The 22489-nt window shown below is 39.1% G+C and overlaps 1 protein-coding gene across 1 annotated transcript in view; it reads left to right on the top strand.

The window, feature by feature from the left end:
- The window catches only part of FRMD5 (FERM domain containing 5), a 285688-nt gene that overhangs the window by 158881 nt on the left and 104318 nt on the right, over positions 1–22489 (top strand).

The following is a 22489-nucleotide window of genomic DNA, read 5'->3' as shown; positions in this document are numbered from 1 at the left end:
CTCCCAAGAGGCATGTTCAGTGCCGGTGTTACATGGGGAATGGATAAATTGTGGTATTTCCATACAGTTGAAGCTCATAGGAAGTTAAAACAAATCATCTGCCAGGCATCTGTTATTTTTTCTGTAATCTTCTCTATGATTGAAGTATTTAACAAAATAAAACAAAAAAGATGAAATAAAACCTAGATTCCAGACTATGTCTTATATATTGTAACAATAAATGTTTATTAAGTTAAACATTTATGTACACAAGGGTAATAGCACTCACAATGTTCTGAATGCTTACTTAATGCTAGCTTTTGTATTGGTTTGGCTGAAAAGTTCATTTAGTTTTTTTCAGTACAATGTCTCTAGTAGTGCTTACTTGCCTTTAACTTCATTCAAAACAATTTTGTTAGACAGTGTTGTCACAACTGTCATGTCAGTGTGCATTTTAAAAAAAAGTATCAAAATTGATGAATTTTTGTATAGTCATTTTAATATTGAAGATGGAAGAAAATATGCAGCACTTTCAGCATATTGTACTCTATAATTTTAAGAAAGGTAAAAATGCAACTGAAACACACAAAAAAAGATTTGTGCAGTATATGGAAAAGGTGCTGTAACTGATCAAACATGTCAAAAGTGGTTTGTTTTGGCCAGATAATTCTTTGCTGTGGAGCTGTCTTATGCACTGGAAGATGCTTAGCAGCACCCCTGGACTCTACCCACTAGAAGCCAATAGTGGGAGATAGCTGACATACTCAAAATATCCAAATCAATAAAGTTATTGGTGAAAATGAAAAATGTGTCTTTTATCTTACAGAAAAAAAAACACACAGACTTTTTGGCGACCCAATACATACTTCGTATTCTTTTCTTCTTTTTCCCACAACAGCCCTGCCAGATAGGCCTAGCTTGGAGATATTGTGGGTTTGGTTCCAGACCACCACAATAAAGCAGGCACTGCAATAAAGCAAGTGGTATAATCTCTTTTGCTGGTGGAGGGTCTTGCTTCCAGTTTGTAAGAAAAACACAACACCTGGGAAGTGGACTAAAGCAAAGTACAGTAGGATGAGGAACATGAGTCTTAGGAGGTAAAGTATGACTTCTTTCTTGATATTATGCTGATTCTCAGAAATCCACTAGGTATCACCTTTGTGTCTTAAAAGTATTGATCCTGCATAACTTAAAATCAGGAAATAACTTGAGCTCTCAGAGGAGTCTAGTTTAATGTTAGTAAAAAACGAAATTTAAATACTGCCAATGTTATATTTTCAAAGACCATCATATTTGCTGATTTTCCATATGTTTTTCATCTTCAGACTGTTGAGGGATCACTGCTTTGTTGGCAATGTGTGTGGACCATAAATAAGTCCAACTTCCTTTAAAAGAGGCTTTAAAAACTCACTATAGTTTTTAGGTCTAAATGTTAAAGAAAAAGTTGAGCCCTGTTAGTGTGGTTCAGTGGATTGAGTGCTGGCCTGTGAATCAAAGTGTCCCCAGTTCGATTCCTAATCTAGGGCAGATTTCTGGGTTGCAGGTCAGGTCCCTAGAAGGGGGCACGCGCAAGGTAACCACACACTGATGTTTCTCTCCTTCTCTTCCTCCCTTCTCCTTTCTAAAAATAAATAAATTAAATCTTTATTTAAAAAGTTGAGAGAGGAACTTACTTTCAAAAAAGAAATAAATGAAAAGGTGTTATACTAAAACAGCATCTTTCTCACAGACACACAAGTTTCTCTGCAGTGGTCTGCCTGTTGCCACCCACCCTGTCCTGGCAAAGCTGTTTTTGCCCAAAGCCCTTGGCAATCTTATTCTTGCCTCTGAGCCTTTTTGGACATGCCATTTTCTCTGAGTAAAATGTTTGCTCAACATTATAGCTTAGGACTCCTGTGTCAGCCTGTCATTGTTAATGCCTTTTTGCAGCCATTTCTTTGACAACCTCCCAATGAGAGGTACTAGGGGACCCAGAGAGATCAGGGTAGATGACGGTATCATCTATTATCTGGGTGATAGCTACATTTAGGAGGTAGAAACATCTCTCTGAGACTCCTGATCTCAACCCAGGAGTGGACGTAATTGGTTAGACCCAAAGAAGGGGGGTTTTGTGTCTGCCTCCCACAACACTGCTGCTCGTGTACAGATCTAGCAGGTAGGGTACTGGACCGCTGATGGCTTCCTGTCCTAGTCTCCCATCTTGCTTCTCTCCAAGACTTGTCCCATCTCTTTACTCCAAATGCATCATCTGATAAAGTTTAACCTCCAGGTTCACTTTTCTGGCTTGCAGCAGTTATAACACAAATACAGACACCTCAGAACTTTGTGACACTAATTCAATAGTAACTGGCTTATATGGAAAACAGCACGCTGCTCTGGAAAGAGTGCTGGACCACTCAGAGGACCCCAAGTCCGGGCTGGCTCTTCCATTTCACATGTGACCCTGAGCACATCTCTCTTTCCCCTCCCTGTTGGTAGGAAGGTAAGCTCATTGATATGGAGCCAGCCTGTTCTCACAAAATCTGATTGTTAAATTTCAGTAATATTGTGAGCTTTTTAAAAAAATTATTCAAGCATGAGAATTTTTCATTATTTCATTTTCTGCCCTGTTTTTATTATGTTAAAGTAGACATAATAAAGTTTATCATTTCAGCCATTTTAAGGCCTACACGTCAGTGGCATTAAGTACTTTCACATTGTTGTGTGACCATCATCACCATCCATCTCCAGGACCTTGTCATCATCTTGAACTGGAACTCTGTATCCATTAAATAATAACCTCCTTTATCCCCTCCCCTGAGCCCCTGGTAACCACTATTCCACTTTCTGTCCTTATGAATCTGACTACCCTAGGTAGCTCATATAAGTGGAGTTATGCAATATTTGTCTGTTTGTGTCTGACGTATTTCACTTAGCATAATGTTTTCAAGGTTCATCTGTGCTGTAACATGTATCAGAATTTGATTCCTTTTTAAGTCTGGATGATTCCTTTGTGTGTGTCTGTGTGCACGCATGTGTGTGGTATATAAAATATTTTGTTTATCCACTCATTTACTGATGGACATTTGGTTTGTTTCTACTTTTTGAGTGTTGTGAATGATGCTATGAATATTAGTGTTCAAATATTTCTCAAGTCTCTGCTTTCAGTTTTTCCCGGTATAATCCAAAAAGTGAAATCGCTGGATCATGTGGTAATTCTATGTTTAATTTTTGAGAGATCACTGTACTATTTTCTAGAGCAGCTACACCACTTTACATTCCTACTTACACTGTATGAGAGTCCAGTTTCTCCACATCCTTATAGACTGTTGTTATTTTCTGGGGTTTTGTTTTTGTCTTTTGTTTAATAATAGCCATCCTAGTGGGTGTGAAATGGTACCTCATTGTGGTTGTGATTTGCATTTCCCTAGTGATTAGTGATGTGGAGCATCTTTTCATATGGTTACTGACCACTTGTACATGTCCTTTGTAGAAAACTCTACTCATGTCCTCTACCGATATCTTGGATTTGGCAGGGGGGGTGGTTTTGTTGTCAAGTTGTAGGTGTTCTTTATATATTTTATATATTATCCCTTATCACATACATGATTTACAAATATCTTTTCCGTATTTTGTGAGTTGCCTTTTGTGAGCTGGTAAAAAAACACAGAAAATATTAAAAATTAAATTATACAAACTTAAAATTAAGTTGTATTAACAATATACTAAATATTCAAAAATCACAGTGAGATACTATTTCACACTTACTAGGATGGCTGTTATTAAACAAAAAAGAAAAACCCCCAAAAATAACAACTGGTGGTAAGGATGTGGAGAAACTAGAACTTTCATTGTATGATTATCTATTCTCTTGAGGTTATTTACATCTATTGTATCTGAATGGTGGGAATACTATATAATGAAGTATTACTACACCTTTTTTTCCCAATTCAGTAACTTCACATTGATAGCATAAAATTGGTCATGGTAGGAGTATTTACAGTGTAGAAATCAGCAAACACTACAAATTAGGGTTCGATATATTTTTCTGGTAGATTGCTAAACTTAGGAAAGCACCCTAGCTGGGTAGCTCATTTGGTTAGAGTGTCATCCCAATATGCCAAGGTTGTGGGTTTGATCCCTGGTTAGAACACATGTAAGAAACAACCAATAAATGTATAAATAAATAAAACAATAAAAATCAATGTCTCTGTCCCTTCTTCTCTCTCCCTCTCCCTCCCTTCCTTTCTCTAAAATCAATAAATAAAAAATCAAAATAAAAACTTAAGTGACAGGAAATGTTAATTTGTTGCCTGTGGCTATTATACTGTGAATAGCACAAAAATTGAGAGAATACTCTTCTAATATTTGAAAACTATTAATTTAGCAAGGAAGTCACTCATATTATTGAGAAATGAAGTTCCAGCATATGGTTTTGTTATTTCACTTTTGTCTTATTTATTAAAGTAAAGGAAAATATTAATTCATACATTTCTGGTAAACTTCACTCACAGGGCCAGTTGTTAGATATGTACAAACACACCACTGAGTAAGCTTCAGAACAGTAGGAACTTTGTCTTGTTCATCACTATAAACATGGCATCCAGAAAAGTGCCTGGCTTGTTCAAAAACTGAAGACACGACTTCTGAGTGTTTCAGTTTCTCATCTGTAACTGAGCCACTTCCCTCACACTGGGTGTGTGATAGTACAGATGAAAGCACTTTATAAACAAGCAGCACCAAACAAATATAACATGGTCTTATTAAGAAATGTTATGATTTGATAATATGTTGAATATATATGTTGTTGGTTAAAAGACTCTTTAATGAAATATAGATCACCAGCTGCACCCAAGGAAAACATGTTCATTTTATTTCTTTAAATACTTGGCAGGTCTTTTATTTATTTATTTATTTTTTTTTTTAGAGAGAGGGTAAGGGAGAGAGTCAGAGAGGGAGAGAGACATCAATGTGTGGTTGCCTCTCATGTGCCCCCTACTGGGGTCCTGGCCCACAACACAGGCATGCACCCTGACTGGGAATCAGACTGAGGACCCTTTGGTTATTGCTCAGTCCACTGAACTATATGAGCCAGGGCTGGCAGTCTTTTCTTTTGCCTAGTTCAAGTCTAGGTACTCTAGAAAATACCAGAGAACTATATTCCTTGTGCTGAAAGGGCCTGCAACCTGTTAATAATGATAACTTGCATAAAACATTTAGAGAACAGAAAAAATTAGGTGGTAAATATTTGGTATTAGACACTCTGCCAAAGATTTTAATGTTTGTTTCTTTTTTTCCTTAACAAGATGCCAGAGATATTTTGACTAGCTTTTCTGATATAAAAACTTTTTCCAATGCCTTTTAGGTTGCAGAGATTTATCTTGTTCGGGGTACCTCGAATGGTGGTTTAACTCATCATCAGTAAACATTTAATAGATGATCACGTTGTACATTCACTGTGCTAATAAGAATGTCAAGTCTACAGTTTATAAAGTTAGGTGAAATATGGCCTGTTGGAGAAAAAAATAGGCATTAGAAATATATATCCACACCCACCATTAGCCCCCTCTCTGCCTCTTAACAGTCTGTCTTTACTAAAAATTATTTCCCTGGAATAAATTACCTATGTCAGTAAGACCAAAACATTGGGGAAGGAAGGAGCTGTGCCAGCTTGGATTTCTTAGGGCAAAAGATTCTATTGAACCATGAAAAATAAGAATAGAAGAGGAAAGGATTTGGGCTGTGGAAGCCAGGACTTTCTTCTCCCACCCTGTATGATTTGTCTCACCCTGTAAAGTCAGACTAGAATTCTGAGGTGCACAGCCACTGACCCATGCCTGTGGACCTGGTCATAACAAGTGCATAGTTTGAGAAGTCCGTGACAGGATGTTGGTAATGATTGTGCCCTAAATGGTATTCTTTCTTTTTAGGGCTCCATATGCATAGATCCCTATCAGATTTTCTTGCTAAAAGTTAATTACCCGCATACCTAACCTTCACCAAATTTTTCCTCATCACTATACAGACAGCCATTAAGGATAGCTCCACACTCAATTGAAGGAGTCGACCCTCCCCCAAAAGCCCACGGAGACATGGAACAAACAGATATGTGTTTATTACTTAACTGTTGCTTTGAGACAAAAAATGATATTTTGTATTTACATATTCTACTTTTATAAATTTCTGTGAAACGTGTCTTTTGAAGTTTGTTTCCACTAAGCTGCAAAGTTTAATCCCTCGATCTAGACTATATGAAATGCTTTGATGGCAGCCTGTGCTTTGAACAAGTATTTCAAGTAAATAACATTAAGTCAAGTAATCTGGCCACTTAATGTGTTCTCAGATAAAATATTGATTTAAATGCTAATATAGTTGTACAGAGTTCCATTTTCTTACTGCTCTTTCCTTCTGTACAAAAATGGATAAATATTTAGCCTTTTCTAGACAGTGGACTGTTCTAGAGACTGCAGCAGGGCTGGAAAGCCATTTAACTTCCCCAGGTCTTTGTGCTATTACATCAGTGAGTTGCCCAAATCATCACTCAATACATGTGCTGAATGATTTATAGTATACTCTGTTCATGATCCAAATGGATTAATATACAAAATAAGCAGTCAAATGTAATCATGATAATAAAGAGTAGAATCTGAGAGCTCTTAACAGTTTACCAAATACTTCCATATAGATACACAGCCTCATTTGATTCTCTCAAAAACCCCGTGAAGTAGATACAGTAGGTATTTTTACGTCCCTTGTTACCCAAGTTGTTCAAGGCCATGCAGTTTGTAAATAATGGAGCTACACTTGAACCCAAGTCTTCACACTCCAGGGCCCATGCACTGTCCGCAATATTTCACTGTGTCTTTATCACCTATTTCAGGGTATAATGAAGATATTCATTATTTGCATGTAAAATATATTAACTACCTTATAAGGACTGATGGTTTCTTGGCAAAACACTTAATTCGCATAACAAATTTCTGCTACATTGCTTGGTTCTGTTGGTCTAAATGTACTAAGTAGTTTTAGTGCTTTTTCTTTAGGGTTTTCTCCCTTTCTAGCTAGATCACATTTTGTTGCCACTTGGGGTTTGCAGATGTTGCTATTTAATGAAATTGCTCTGGAGAGAATGAGAGAACTGGTGGACTGTTAGCATAACTGATAAGCAGCTTGATTTTGAGGCAAAAGATCAATACTTCTTTGGAGCCTGTGAATTAGAGGGAAACCAAGGTGTTAGTCTTTTCCATTAGACTCTGTAAATGGGGATTTTCTCCACATCTAGGCACCCTGTCCTGAATATTGAATTCTTAACCTTACTCTTTACTCGAGCAAGATAATAAGGATAATGCACCTATAAATCAGCCTTTCATTTACTTAAAAGGTTCCTGCAGTAAAGGAGGAAATGACAGCTACTCTGATCCTTGAATACTGGCAAAAGCAAACCATTCCTCAGTACATAGTCCTTCACTATGACGTAACCTTTTTCATTTAATAAACATTTTCCCCTAGTAATTCTTCGTGCTGGCACACCATGAAAGGAAACATGAAGACTTGGCAGCCCAACCCTGAAGTTTGTGTTTAAAAAAATTGCAATTTATTCACCAAGGGTCCAAATGACATTTGTCATTTGGCTGGCCAATGATACTTCTGAAATTAAAAGGATGACCTTATTTCACTTAGTGAAATGAGATGTATCCTTAATGGAACCCATTTTGAATAGCTGTTCTTAAGGCAGTGCTGTCCCCCCCAAAAAGATGTATTTTATATTCTTCCTTATCATCAGCAGAAAACACATTCTTAAAATAGTCTCAGTAAGACTTGTTTGGTTTTCACTGAGAGCCGCATAGTACCACTTTAAAATTCCTATTCCTAGGTGGTGATTTGGCACAAATTTTTTCTTTTAAAGTGAAAAACAATGCTCATAGCACAATTGAAGATAGTGCTATGCTTTTTATTGATATTTAGTGAAAAATACCCACTTTCTTTTCCTCTCACTCCTTAAGCCTTAGGAAGGCCATAGTTTTCAAGGTTGAACATTTTTTTTTAGTTGTTGTTCCATTACAGTTGTCCCTATTTACCCCCATCACTCTCCCATGCCCTACCTACCCCCACCTCCCACATTCAGTCCTCCCCTATTGTCCTTGTCCATGGGTCCTTTATACATGTTCCCTGACTTGACCTTTCTCCTTCTTTCCTCTGTTATCCCCACCCCCATTTCTGGTCACTGTCAGTTTGTTGTCTATGGGCCCTCTGCATGTCCTTCTTGGAGAAGTGTCTGTTCAGGTCCTTTGCCCATTTCTTAACTGGATTGTTTCTCTTCCTGCCGTGGAGTCGTGTGAGTTCTTTATATATTTTGGAGATCAAACCCTTGTCTGAGGTCCCATACAGTTGGTTCCCTTTTCATTTTGCTGATGTTTTCTTTAGCCATGCAGAAGCTTTTTAGTTTGATGTCATCCCATTTGTTTACTCTTTCCTTCATATAGCTTGCTCTAGGGGACAAATCAGTGAAAATAATGCTGTGTGTTGAACATGTCTTTAATTATTACATGTATAACATGTAACCAGCAACTTACAGATGGTTGGTATATTTGTTTAGTTAACACTTATGTAGGCAGCCCTTGTAATAACCCAGGCACTGTTAATTTATTTAATCCTCTTAGCAACCCTTGCAGTAGGGATTCTTATCCCCATTTCCCTGGGGCACAGAGAGGTTAAGTGCCTCATCTGACATCACATGGCTAATGAAGTTGACGGATGGGGCATGAAACCAGAAAGTCTGGCTCCAGGCCCCTTGCACTTGACCACTATGCCTTTGTGCTTTATATTTGGGTGAATACTAGTCTTAAATAGGAAGGCTCCTCTCCTCAAGGTTGACCCTACATGGGATTTTTTCCCCACCACAACTGCAGGCACTTTGCTGCCTAGACCCCATCTCGCTCCAGTCTCTGTCCCACCTGCTCCGGCCAGGCTCGCGTTGACTGCGTGGTGATAGGATTGGCTGGACCCATCCTAATGGTAGTCTCTGTTGAATGTGTCCCCAGACTCTTGCCTCACTCTTCCCTCATCATCACCCTCTTTTCACCCCTCTTTCTTTATAGGACTTCCCCAATGGAAGTGAGAAAATGTCAAGGATAGCTGATACTTAATTTGAGTTTTCTTTCAGAGCTGAGGGAGACATTTCCGTTCTGCCACCAAAGTTAAAGGATGACTCACGGGAGAGGTTGTTCTGGCAACTCAGCTGGAACTCAGATCACATTTTCCAAAAGAAACATTTTTATATGGTAGTTGTATTAGTTATTTCAGAACAGCATAGGCTTCTATACCTCATTTATTTATTGATTCATTTAATCATTTGTTCAGCAACGTTTTAAAAAGCACCATATGCCAAGTGTTATGCCGGGCACTAGGGGCACAAAGCACCACCACTGGATTAAGTCCACGACTGGTCTGCAGAAACTAACCATTACTTACAGCATTGAATCTATGAGAAAATAAGTTACTGCTTAACTAATTTTTTTTAGAAATATACCTTTTCCCATAATTTATATATTGCCAGTAATGATAGTCTTGACTTCAGGTATTTGAGAAACATTTAAAAGTTGGAAAGGCAAACTGCTAAATGATGATTTTTAAAAATTAATGTTTGTTTTTCATTTGAAAATAAACTTTTCAAAAATACAGTTACTTGCCAGTAACCAGTAGTGTTTTAGGTAAACCCAAAAGATTATGTTAAACCTGGATTAATGTATATACTCTGCAAGTGTGTATTCTATCAGCTGAGATCAGTGAATGACATCAGCAGGACATATCCTGTAATTTTTTCCACCAACACTTGTCAATATTATATCTTTTTAGTGCAGATGTTTGTCACTGAATTTGAAAGTCACATATCAAAGTGTGTTACGTTTTCTTTCATCTAAGAACAGAACGGTTAGTCTAATTTAATCTGATAGGGAAACTACCACTTAATGTCATTTTCTGCTATGGATTTGAAGTGGCTGAATACACTTAAATTCTACGATGGTCTCTCACTAACTGTAATTAGAGTGTATAGCTTTGCAGAACCTAGGGCTGTCAAAAGTATGATGCTATCTGCAGTCTCTAGGAAGATTTAGAGTGTCTGTAATAAATACCCAGGATGACTTTGGAAGTGCACACACACATGATCATTTTTTTCTCTGGTGCACCTATACATACATCTGCGGGCACCGACATCTGCCTGCCCACTTCTGTTCTAGCTCCCCTGATGCTCTCTGTCATCTGAAGACTTGAGGTCCACACCTGTTGGTTCATTAGGAGCAAGTCCAGTGTAGAGAATGAGTGTTCTGCTTCTAATCCTGGCTGATATTCAATAACACATTTAGCCTGCTAGACTCTTGCATGAGATTTAGACTTCATTCTGCCTCTCCGATTTCACCATGTGAAGCCATTCTACCTACCTGGTTTTTGCCCACCTCCATATAATCTTGCATAGACTTCCCAGCAGTCAGCCCAGGCTCCACCAAACACCAGGAACTGCTGCCACACTAAAGTGACAGGCTCCATCCTGCATAACCAGTCCGTGTCCAGTTACTGCCATCACTTATCCTCCACATTCAAGAAGCTAGTTTCATAAGTGACCCCAACACCTGCATAGGAGTTTCAGCATTTATACTCTCACCCTTCCTCTGGACCACTTTCTCTCTCTTTCTCTCTTCCCCCTCCTTCTCTCCCTCCTTCCCTCCCTCCCTTCCTCTCTATCCATGTCTTATGAAAAGCATCTTAATCCCACCTCTATTTTGAGTCTCCAGTCATATCCACCTCTTCCTAGCTTTTTATTCCACTTATAGCAGTACTTTTCAACCTTTTTCATCTCATGGCACACATAAACTAAGTACTGAAGTTCAGTGGCACACCAAAAAATATATAGCTGATCTGACAAAAAATAAGTATAATTTTTATTTATTTACCCTCCAAACTGGTAATTACCTATTCTTTTTGCTCCAAAGTGACTTTTTAAAAAAAATAAGGTGCCTCTATTTGTATGTAAGTATTTCTGGCATCAAGAATTAACTGGTCAGACCACAACCTTGTCATGCAACTTGACCAATAAGGTACAGCTCTGTTATACGAGCTACATATTTATTGTTCACACAGGGCATTCACACTGGAGGGCTGTTGTTGTGTTGGCTGTTGTCATTTTTTATTTGACAGTATAAAGGAAAAAATGTCAGTGCCCCTGACTAAATGGTCAGGCATTGAGTGTTTAAGCAATTCTTGCAGTACATCAGTTGAAAACCACTGCCTTATAGACATTCCCACACCACCTAGCACTAATCAGGTGTTTGTCTTTTATTTTCTCATCTATGTCATCCTTGACTCTCCTAATAAGATTGTAAACTCCTCTGAGGCCAGAAATTATTTCAAACACTTCTGTGTTCCTCATTGTCTCTATCAATAATAAATACTTATTTCAGTAAGTAACCCTTGATAATAACATCCCAGTGGCATAATAAAGAGAGATACAATTTATTGAGCCCCTACTATATACTAGGCACCATATACATTATCCCATTTTGTCCTCACATCAACTCTATGAAATGGGAACTATTATTATATCCTTTTTGCAGTTGAAGCTGCTGAAAATAACACAGCTAATAAGTGGTAGGAGGGCAAGAATTTAAACCCAGTTCTGACTTCATAGTCCATGACAACAAGCTACTACATTTCACTTGTCTTCAGTATTGTAGGAGACCATTCTGCATGGCGTGGGCCCAGTTCCCACTTAGAGATGCATGGGACCCATGCCCACAGATAGGTTCTCCCATGGGGAATCAGGCCTGCAATGTGCCTAGGCCACTTTGAGTCTTGCTCTTGCTAAAAAAAACTCCCTCACCCTGAATTGAGGACATTTACTGCAGAGTAACTTCCTAAAATCCATGCTAAACTTTCCAAGGATAAGGATAGCTAGTTCAACCACTTTTGCCTTTTCATTTGCAAGTATCTCTATTCTGTGGTGTGATTAGTGTCATTGGCTCCTTTGTTTTCTGTCAAAGGTAACCACCTAAAGTGAGCCTGTGCATAGTAAATGAAGACCATCATGTAATGTGCCGAGAAACCCAATAAAGGCCATTCACGGCAAGGGCCAAGAGTTTTCCTCCCCTTGAGAGAAAAGCCATGCCATCCCTTTTTCCTCCACCGAACTCCGTAGTCCACGAGAATGTCTCATTTCATCCATAATGACGCTGCGGGCCAGTGTCTGAATCACAGTATATTTGTGCCTGGGGAATAAGTGCTGGATAAGCAATAATGCTTTTAGGACCCTGGGGATTCCTAGAAGGTCTTATTCATTAATTTTGTCCATTTTCATCAGTATCTGTTGAATCATTAAAGTGAAGAGGCTTTAGAAACTTGTGCATAGCAGTGAAAGTGGACAGATGGTGAGTTAGGAAGCAAAAAGAAGAGGCAAGCAGTAAAGACAGATGCCCACAAATATGAATTGAACAACCCGTTTGTTCCCTCTTTAACCCTTGAGCTCGAGACCTGAAATGTGATCTCACCAGAAGGCTAGTAAAACTGCTCCTGGAGGCCCCACTGGCATTTCCCCAAGTCCCATCCTCTTTGACCTCTGAGTAGCACTTCCCATTGTGACCTCCCACTCCGTGAGCCTCTTTCCTCCTTTATTTCCTGTGACAGTCTGCTGAATTTCAGATTGTTGCTCCGACAACTCCTTTGGTTTCATTGTCTGGCTCTTTTTCTCATCCTATATGCAGCCATTCCCTAAGGCTCTGCCCTTGACCCTCTTCTCTCCTAAACTCTCTCTCCCTTGGCCTCATCCATTTTCATGGTGTCAGCTCTCATTTGTATGCAGAATACTCTCACTTCTATGGCTTCAGCAATCCAGACCTCTCTCCAGTGCTTTAGTCCCACATTAGCAGTTTGTCGGGCAGCTTCACTAGCACTTAAGTGTATCCAAAATCATGCGGCACCTGCTCCTCTCCTGGGGACCCTGTTCTGAACGACATCAGCATTCTCCAGGTCACATTCGATTTATCCCACTTACTGATCCTCACAACAGTCAGTCAGTTGCCTAGACCTGTTGAGTTTATGTCCTAAATATTTTTTGGCTCAATCTCTCAATTCCCATTGCCACAAACTTTATTACTACCTGATGAATCTCTCCAGAGAACAGTTACAACCATCTTTAGTTCTCTTTTCAAAATTTGCAAGGATGTGAAGTGTTAAGAAGAAAGAAATGAAGGAGGGGAGGAGAGAAAAGGAGGGAGGGAGAAAGAAAAGTAAAAAGAAGCCCCCTTAGCTAGGCACCCAAGACCCCACCCAACCTCCTTCCCTTCCTTTCTTGATCCACTAAGCACAACAGACCCCACTGCTACTCTCTCTCCCTCCTGCAAACTCGGGTGTCTGTATCTCTCTTTCTCACCTGCATTACAGTTATTACTAGTATTTATGTTTTATGTCTACTACTGGAGATCATATTGCTCATTCAGTACCCTATCACTGTGCCTTAACACCTGGTGGGTGTTCACAGGATTTTTTTTCAACATTGAATAATGAAGTATGACAAAACCTGCCCCCAGTTACTGCTCATTTGCCCAGCACGCAAAGTGAATGGAAGATTTCCCTATTGTATGCTTGTTTGGTTTACCTTCCTTTTGGTTCTTTCTGTTTCTCAAATACCTCACTCCTTTGGCAGGAACATGGTTTGTGGGTCTGATTCAGGGGAGTTTCTTTCAAGGCTTCATCTCTGAGGGTAGGCATGACTGTATAGAGTTTCTCGTCACTGGTTATTTCTGGAAAACCCACTGTGTTCTGTAACCACTTGGGTCTTCTGCTGAGTGTAAAGTGGGGACAGAAGGTGACCTGCTGCTGCATGAGTATTTCCAGTAATTCATAGTCAAGCCATCCATCCACAGCAGAACAGGTGCAGCCAATTCCACAGATTGAATCTGTCCTCAACCATAGCCTGGTCAATCTTAACGGATAGTTTTCTTATAAACTGAAATGAATCCTATGGCCAAGATGGCACAGAGATAGTATAATAAAAATTTTTAAATCCATTGGAAGTTTAGGGTATTAGAGGAGTAGCCTCTGTGCCCTAGTCTGTTCAGTTCCAGAAAGATACATCATAAATCTACAGTGTTTATTCTTGGATAGGGTTCTTATTTGAATATCTGTCTCCTTTGTTATCCTGATTAACTGAATTGAACAACTTAGAAAGAAACGTAAAGATGCCATTACTTTTTTCCCTTAAAGCTGGCACCTGGACTGGGCTCTTAGCAGCCTGTACGCTGGGCCTCTCCTATTAGTACCCAGAAGTACACAAAAGCCCCAAAGCCTCCAGGAGCCCCGGGCCTCAAAACACTCCCAAAAGGTAGATTTTAACCTAGAAAAGGGCTACAGAAAGTCTAAAGTCCTTCCCATCTTTAAGATTTCTTTCTCACTCCAATGAAGATTCTGCCACCCAGATTTAGTGAAAACTTCATCAGGTGATTTCCTGTTTACTCTTTGAGTCACTTTCAGTCAGATGTTCTTGAAGTGCTACTGAGGCCCGCCGCCTTAGTAATCTGGAAAAGGGGCAGAGAGTGAGAGCTGAGGCAGTAGTGATCCATTCATTCATTCTCGCCTCACTCATTTTTATTTGTTCAACAAACACTTATTACTTACTGCTTGCTAGGCACTAGGATTTAGTGATGAGAAAGATGTGGTTCCTGTCCTCAGGAAGCTTATTGTTAGTGGAGGAGCTCCATTACATAGTTAAATATGATATTTCTTAATTGTTTTTAGGTCAGAGACCCTTTGAAAATCTGATGAAAGAATTAGCTTCCCTTTCCACCACTGAAAATACACAAAATTTTGCTTACAAAAACCGTTCATGTACCCTATGCTGACAACATCTGGCCTTGTAGGTGCTAGGGACATGCTGTGTGTTAGGGTGTTAATGTTCACTCTGATCATAAGACAGAGAACTAGAAGATTTTTAAATAGTGTTCTCAAAATGAGGAAGTTTGTCAAATATGTACATTAACTCCAGATGAAATTCCAGATCCTCACACTATCATAAAAATTAAAAGCCACAGTCTTGCATATATATGTATATATACATATACACATATATACAAGTCATATAAAAGCTATACAATATTATTTGAAACTTTTATTGGACATTTATTTGGCTTACTTGTGTGGATATGTTACTAAATTTCTGGTAAGGACATCTTCCTCATTAGGAGAATGTTAGTCTGAAGTATAAATATGAAAGCCATTGGCACAAACTGATACTATAGGTCAAAAATAAAATGTTTTACAGAAAATATTTAATCAAATTATACTTCCAAAACAGAAGATAAAGTAATTCTTCAAGCCTCAATAATTTTCATTCAATATCAACAAATATTTGTTGAGTGTTTACTGCATGCCAGACAGCGTTCTGGACACTTGGGGTATATTAGTGTACAAAACAGACAAAATTTCGTGCCCTTACAGAGTTTAAATTCTAGCAGAGAGCCAAGGGTGGAGGATAAGCAGTAAGTAATACATGTAATAAATGTGTAAATTATATGGTATGATAGAGAAGCTGGTGTTACAGAGTAAGAAAACTTAGAGCAGGGTAAGGAGGATAGAGACTGTGGGGGTGGGATGTTGGAGGAGCAAATACAAGAGTCAGTGTGGCCCTCATTGAGAAGGTGACATTGTGCACTTCAAGGAAGTAAAGGAATTGTTTCAGGCAGAGGAATTAGAGCAAAGGGATTAAATGGGAGTGTGGCTGAAGTGATTGACAGCAAGGAGTCTAGACTGGCTGGGGTAGAGTAGAATAATGGCGAGAAGAGTAAGAGATGAAGTCAGAAAGGCACAGGGGGTTGCAGCATGTGTGGCCATTTTGAGCCACTGACTTTGGCTTTTACTCTTGAGTAAAATAGGAAGCCATTGCAGGGTTTTAGGAGAACAGTGACTTAGTTTTGAAAGGACTGCTGTGGCTCCTCTGTTGACAGTAGACTGATCAAGAGGCAAGGACAGGGACAGGGAGACCCAATGGGAGAAATGCAAGCCCAAGACAGTGGTGGTGGCTTAGACAAGATTGTTGGTAACAGTGGAGGTAATAGAAAGTAGCCAGATTCTGAATGTATTTTGAAGGCAAAAATGACAGGATTTCCTGATAACTAGATATGGGGTTTGAGAGAGAGAGAGAAAGAGAGAGCAAGAGAGAAGAGAGAAAGAGAAAAGAATCCAGGATGACTTGAAGGTTTTGGCCTGAGCAACCGGAAGGATGAAGTTGTCATTAACTGTGTTGTAAAGGGCTGTGGTTAGAGCCCATCAGGAATGAAAGGTCAAGAGTTCAGTGTCTGGTGTTGTATGACTTGGGAATTCTGAAACTCCTTTTGGTGCATTCTAAGATTAAGCAAATATTAAAAGTGAGAATAATAGAAGCCAGGTGTCTCAGTGTCAGAAAAGGGAGTTAGAAGTATGCAAAGGGGGATGTCTGGAATGAACCCTGTGGAGTTGGATTAGGATTAGAATTAGAGAAATCAGTGTGAAATCATGGTTTTTAATATATCAATATATAGGTATAGAAATGCTTATAAATATATACTCTCAAACATGTTTTTTTTATTCCATCACTGAAAAGACCTGAAGGAATAACACTCCACTAACAATGTGCACACAGCACCCTAGATGCAGGTTTTTCAGTACCATTGTCCACTAAAGAAATCAGGCATCTTGGAGAAATAGCTGATTCCAGGCTGAGGAAAAAAAAAAAAAGATAAGAAGAGCCTGGAACATCTGATTGTGCTAGAAAGTAAGGAAGTGCTCAAATAATGATAAGGACATGTCAAAAAGACCCAAGAGCCAACTGAAAAGGCTTCCATTGGCCAAATGTAGGACTGTGGTAGCATCAAAATAAATAATGATAGTGACAGATTATAACCTGTAAAATGAGACAAAAATCCATCAGTCCATACTGACATAATAAATAAGTGAATAAACACATTAATGAGAGAGAAAGAAAGCTCCTCCTTATAGTATAATGCCAAATGATGAGTAAGGCATGATAAAGTTAGAAAAATCACCATTTGACAAATATCAAAGTAATAATTGATTAATGCAAGAATTATTGATGGGTCCTAAACTAATAGGTGAAAATTTCATGAGTAATAGGATATGTAGTCTCAAAGTACTTATTTCAAAGGAGAGAAACCTGGCAGATGTCATTTAAGGATCAAAATTACTGTCACCATTAATGGGACAAACTGATGTTATGACTTCCTTATATGATGTAATGAGAGGAACACATTACCTCTGTAGAATTCCTACCTGAAATGCACAGCGTCAATCTACTGAAACCTCAGACAAACTCAGATTGAATGATTGTAATGGATATAGAGTTTCAGTTTTGCAAGATGTAAAGAATTTTAGAAATTATTTGCACAACAGTGTGAATATACATAACACTACTGAAGTTTACATTTAAAATTGTTTAAGCTGGTATATTTTATGTTATGTGTATTTTACCATAATTTTTAACAATCAGAGAAACATTCCAGCCCTTACCAGTGTGGCTCAGTTGGTCGAATGCCGTCCAGTACACCAAAAGGTTGAAAGTTTGATTCCTGATCAGGGCACATACCTAGGTTGTGGGTTTGATCTGGTCAGGGTTCCTGTGGGAGGCAACCAATCAATCTCTCTCTCTCTCTCTCTCTCTCTCTCTCTCTCTCTGTCTCTCGCTCTCTCATCAATGAACATACTAAAAAAAAAAAAAAACATTTCACAAAATATCTTCAATACATTATGAAAAACAAAGACTATGGAACTCTCTCAGATTAAAGAAAACTAACAAGCCTTGACAACTCAATACAACTTGTGTGATTCTGGATTGAACACTGGATCAGGAAATAAATACACACACCCACATACTGCTATAAAGTAAAATATTGTAACAATTGGTTTAAATATGAACAAGACCTATAGATTATAGTATTGTGTCAGTGTCACCTTCCTGGTTTAGATAATTGTACCGAGGTTATATTAAAGAATGTTCTTGCTCTTAGGAAACATACACGGGTATTTGAGGAATAGAGGGCCATTGCGTCTATAACTTACTCTCGAATGGTTTAGAAAATAATAATATATATATACATACAGATATGAAGAGAGAAAGAATGATTAAGTACATACAGGAAAATGTTAACAACTAATGAATATGATGAAGGGAATATAGGAGTCTTTAGTACTATTCTTGCAACTTTTCTATAAGTCTGAAATTATTTCAAAACAAAAAATTATAAAAAGGAGTTCAGTATTGGATATGTGGATTTTGAGACACTGAAATGTCAAGCAGGTGGCTGCACTATATTCTGGAGTTTAAGGTAGAGGTTTAGGCTGAAGATTAAAAATTGGGGCCTGCATGTAGTGCTGTAGGACTTGACAAGATTACCAAGGGAGTAAGTTTAAGAAGAGAACAAAGAACTGAGTCCTGGAACAATACAATACTATGTCATTAGTATCTCTCAGTAATGTCCTCTACTTCACTTTTACTTAGTTGTCTTAAATGAAGAACTTGGGATTTGTTTAAAAGCAAGTTGTGAAGAGAAAAGAAACACAGTTAGCAGCTGAGGAATGGAATAATTGTCTGTTTCCTGTCTCCAGCATTTGATGACTCCAGCTCATTTTTTCCCCCCAGATGTTTTGGTGCCTGCTTGCCAGCAGGTTGTCCACAGAGATTATCTGTGTTCTAGAAAGTGAAGTCATCTTGCCTGGTGGAGATCAGCTGGATAGAAATAGGCCTGCCTATCTACCCGGCAGGGTAGAACATTGGAGTGCAAACGGTCTTTCATTCAAATCACAGGCAAACTTCCTGATGCTGAAATCAGCCCTCATCACACAAGCTCATCCCATCAGTTTCCTAAGTAGAAAACAGCTGTGCTGCCAGGGATAGAAACCCCTGGCTAGCCACAGTTAGCTCTAAAAGAGAGCCCCTTGTTTTCCCTTTAGTGTGCAAGCCTTAGTGTCTGCCAGTGTGAATGGCAGTGGGGCCTGGGGGCTTGCACTTAAAGTGAGTGAGCTACAGAAAATAAGGGTCACATTTGCATCACCTCTGATCCGTCTGTTTGAGACTGATGTCAAAGGTAGTATGTAGTGTGGGCTCTAACATTTAACAAGAGACTAGGAATAGAACCCTATTCACCTGTATGGAGATTTGCCATCAGAAAACTCCGTCTTTCCTTTCCTGTGTCCTAGAAATTATTTCTTTACTCATCTTCTAGGAAGCGTCATTTGCTCCAACCAACTAATAATAAGTATATCTTGTAGAGCACTTTGTAATGTATAGACACTTGTATATCCATTACCTCACTTAATCTTGACAATAGAACTAAAAAGGAGAGAGGCTTATCCCCATTTTGAAGAGAAAGAAAAAGAGCTTAACGGGGTGATTGGTGGGGGGAATGTGCAGACATCTATAATTGAACAACAATAAAATAATTAAAAAAAAAAGAAACAGAGCTTAAGATCATATTTCACCAGAAAGTAGCTGTGACTCTCTTTTCCCTAATAAATTGGTGTGGAAAGTACCTGAGTTTTCACATTGAAACAGTTGAGGAAATGTAAACTGTATTAATCCCATCATCCAATAAAGTCTTTAAAAGACCTACTGGAGGCAGATGGGAAGTCTCAATCCTATGAGCCTTAAGAAATTTCTTTGCCATTGTTGTTGTTGTAATTTGGAAACAACAGAAGTCAAATTGACTGAAATTATTGTTTCTTGTATGGTTTGTAACCATTCTGATTTTTCTGTAAAGAGTGGAGATGAGGGAAAATATTTTCTTGTCATCATTGGCAAGCATCTTCTAGATATTAGGGAGAAAACTGTCAAGGGTTTGACTTCAACAATATAATGACTTACCTCTAGAAATCAAGCCCATGGGGGGAAAAGTCACTCACTGTGGCAGCAAAGCTACATCAAGAAAACTCAGGGGGAAAGACACAATAGTCAAAGAGGTTTCTTGCTTAGAAAAAGACTAGATTCTACCGGCAGCTCTGGGGTCCTGCCTCACTGCCAGCAGGCACCCACGAGGGAATGTAAGGAATCGTAAGAGAATATGTTGGTGGAAATTTCTGTTGGGCTTCATCCATTCTCCTTTCCTAGAACCAGAAATATGTTTTCTTGAGAAATCTCAAGAGTGGAGTCCTTGGATATTTGTTGGGGAGAGGAATGAGCAAAGACCAAGGACAAAAATGAAGGCTGGTTTTAGAAACTTAGAGCAAAGATTCTGTAAAACACAGCAGTTAGAGTATTCCACTTTGGGTGAAAAACAGATAAAATTTGAGATTTGCTCTCCAGGCTTTTACTGTCACAAGAGTCATTTTCCTTCTGGTGCCAACAGTATTTGTCTGGCAAGGTAGGTTTCCTGTGACTCTCCCCTTGAAAGTGGGGGCTCAACCCTCATTTCTTTTCCTTCTACCCATCATGACTAGAGTACGGTCAAGGAGTCCTTCTTTGGGTTTGTACATTTTAATTCAGTGGTTCTCAGATTGGCCCCATGTTGGAATCATTGGGAACTTTAAAGAAATACTGGTTCATGTATCATTTTTTAAAAAGCTCCCCACATGATTCTAGTGTATAGATCAAGGTTGACGATACTGTTTAAGAGCAGTGATTCTATAACTTTGATGTGCAAATGGATAATCTGACAGTCTTGTTAAAATGTGGTTTCTGACTTCAGTAGATCCAGGGTAGAGCTTGAGAGCCTGCATTTTTACGAGTTATCAGGCTATTTAGAACACCATGAGTAAATTCATAACAATGGCTCTCAAACTCTAGCCACACAATTTTTTTAAAAAATCACCTGGGGAGGCTTCCAGAGTCCCATTCCACATGTAAGAAGCTTAGAATTTGCCACTTTTTCCTAACAAGTGGAAGGCTGAACAGACACTAACAGGGGATAAATGGTGACAGAAGGAGACTTGACTATGGATGGTGAACACAATATTGATATAATATACAGATTTTATATTATAAAATTGTACACTTGAAACTTATATGATTTTCTTAACCAATGTCACTCCAATAAATTCAACCAAAAGAATTGTGAAGGAAAAAAATGCTGAACAGACTGAAAAATCAACAACTCTTCCTGGCTCCAAATGAGAAGAGAGGACACAGAGCATACTACTGCCCCCAAGATGGGAGATAGGTGAATGCAGGCAGCTGAGGCCTTTTGGAGCAGAGACTCACAAGTAAGCAAGAGGAAACTGCTGTGGGAACCACAGCCAGGGCAAGAAAACCTGAACTGTTACTGTCAAGTTGCTGGAGGCTCAGTGTGGATAAATCTCAGAGTTAAAAACTCCAGGGTGTGAACCCTGAAAGGAAAAAAAAAAAAAAAAAAAGACACATACTAAGAAGAGCTCCTGATGGCTAACTGGTCTCAAAAAAAAAAAAAAAAAAAAAAAAAAAAAAAAAAAAAAAACAGAAAACAGCCCAGCAGTCATTTCTGCACAGGGGCTTCTCACACAAACCACACTTCATGGAGAAGCCTGAGCCAGGCTGCCTGCCTCTGTACTGTGCTTCTGCCATGTGAGCCAGCTGTTATAAAGGAGATCCTGGAATCCTATTTCAATCATTAGGACTGATACTTTCCCCTTCCAGTTGGAGCTGCGCAGCTCAGGCTAATCAAAGTGGCTCTATTCTGACCAATCAGGACAGTTCCTTGTGGACTACTCAAACTATGAGCATTTGGAGTTTTCATTTGCATGAGCACAGACCAGTCAGGGACCCAGGGGCGGTGGGGGGCGAGGGGGCATGAGACTTGTGTTCATATAATCCAGCTCCCCACTAGCTTATATGGGCCTCCTCTCCCTTTCCATAGAAGAATGAAGATTGTGTCTCCCTTGCTGAACTGAAACACCAAAGATGTCTCTCCAGAGTGAAGCCAACTGGCCAGCCATCTCAGAGCAGAGCAGGCCAATGAGGAACAGAGTTCAACAGCTGTGCTATATCACAATTGAGCTGTTTTCCACTGAATAAAATTTCCTTCTTCACTGCATCCCACATTGGGGATTTATGTTGGTGTTGAATTGGCACTAATGACCATTGGTTGACAAGGGGATTTAGTCATAGGATGCCCCTCACCAGCTGCTCCTCCAGGTTCTCATAGAAATATCAGGAGAAAGCCCCTTTGTGGTTCCGGCAGGGTGAAGGAAAATGGTACCATTTTGAAATATACCAGAGCACTCTGTTCTTCTTAAGACACCAGCCCTCAGGAGAAACTAGGTAACCAGAGCCTTATCTGAGAGGACGCAGAACAAGAGGAACTCACTCATTGTTGGTGGCAATGCAAAATGGTGCAGCCACTTTAGAAGATAATTTAGCAGTTTCTTCAAAAACAGAATATACTCTCACCACATGAGCCAGTAATTATGATCCTTGATATTTACCCAAAGGAGCTGAAAATTTATGTTCACACAAAAACCTGCACATGGATGTTTATAGCAGTTTTGTTCATAATTGCCAAAACTTGGAAGCAACCAAATGGCATTC

Source organism: Phyllostomus discolor, chromosome 1 (assembly GCF_004126475.2).
Source record: "Phyllostomus discolor isolate MPI-MPIP mPhyDis1 chromosome 1, mPhyDis1.pri.v3, whole genome shotgun sequence".
In the NCBI taxonomy this organism is placed as follows: Eukaryota; Metazoa; Chordata; class Mammalia; order Chiroptera; family Phyllostomidae; genus Phyllostomus; species Phyllostomus discolor.
The sequence above is the reverse complement of the archived record's forward strand: the minus strand, read 5'-3'. Positions and strand labels throughout refer to the sequence as shown.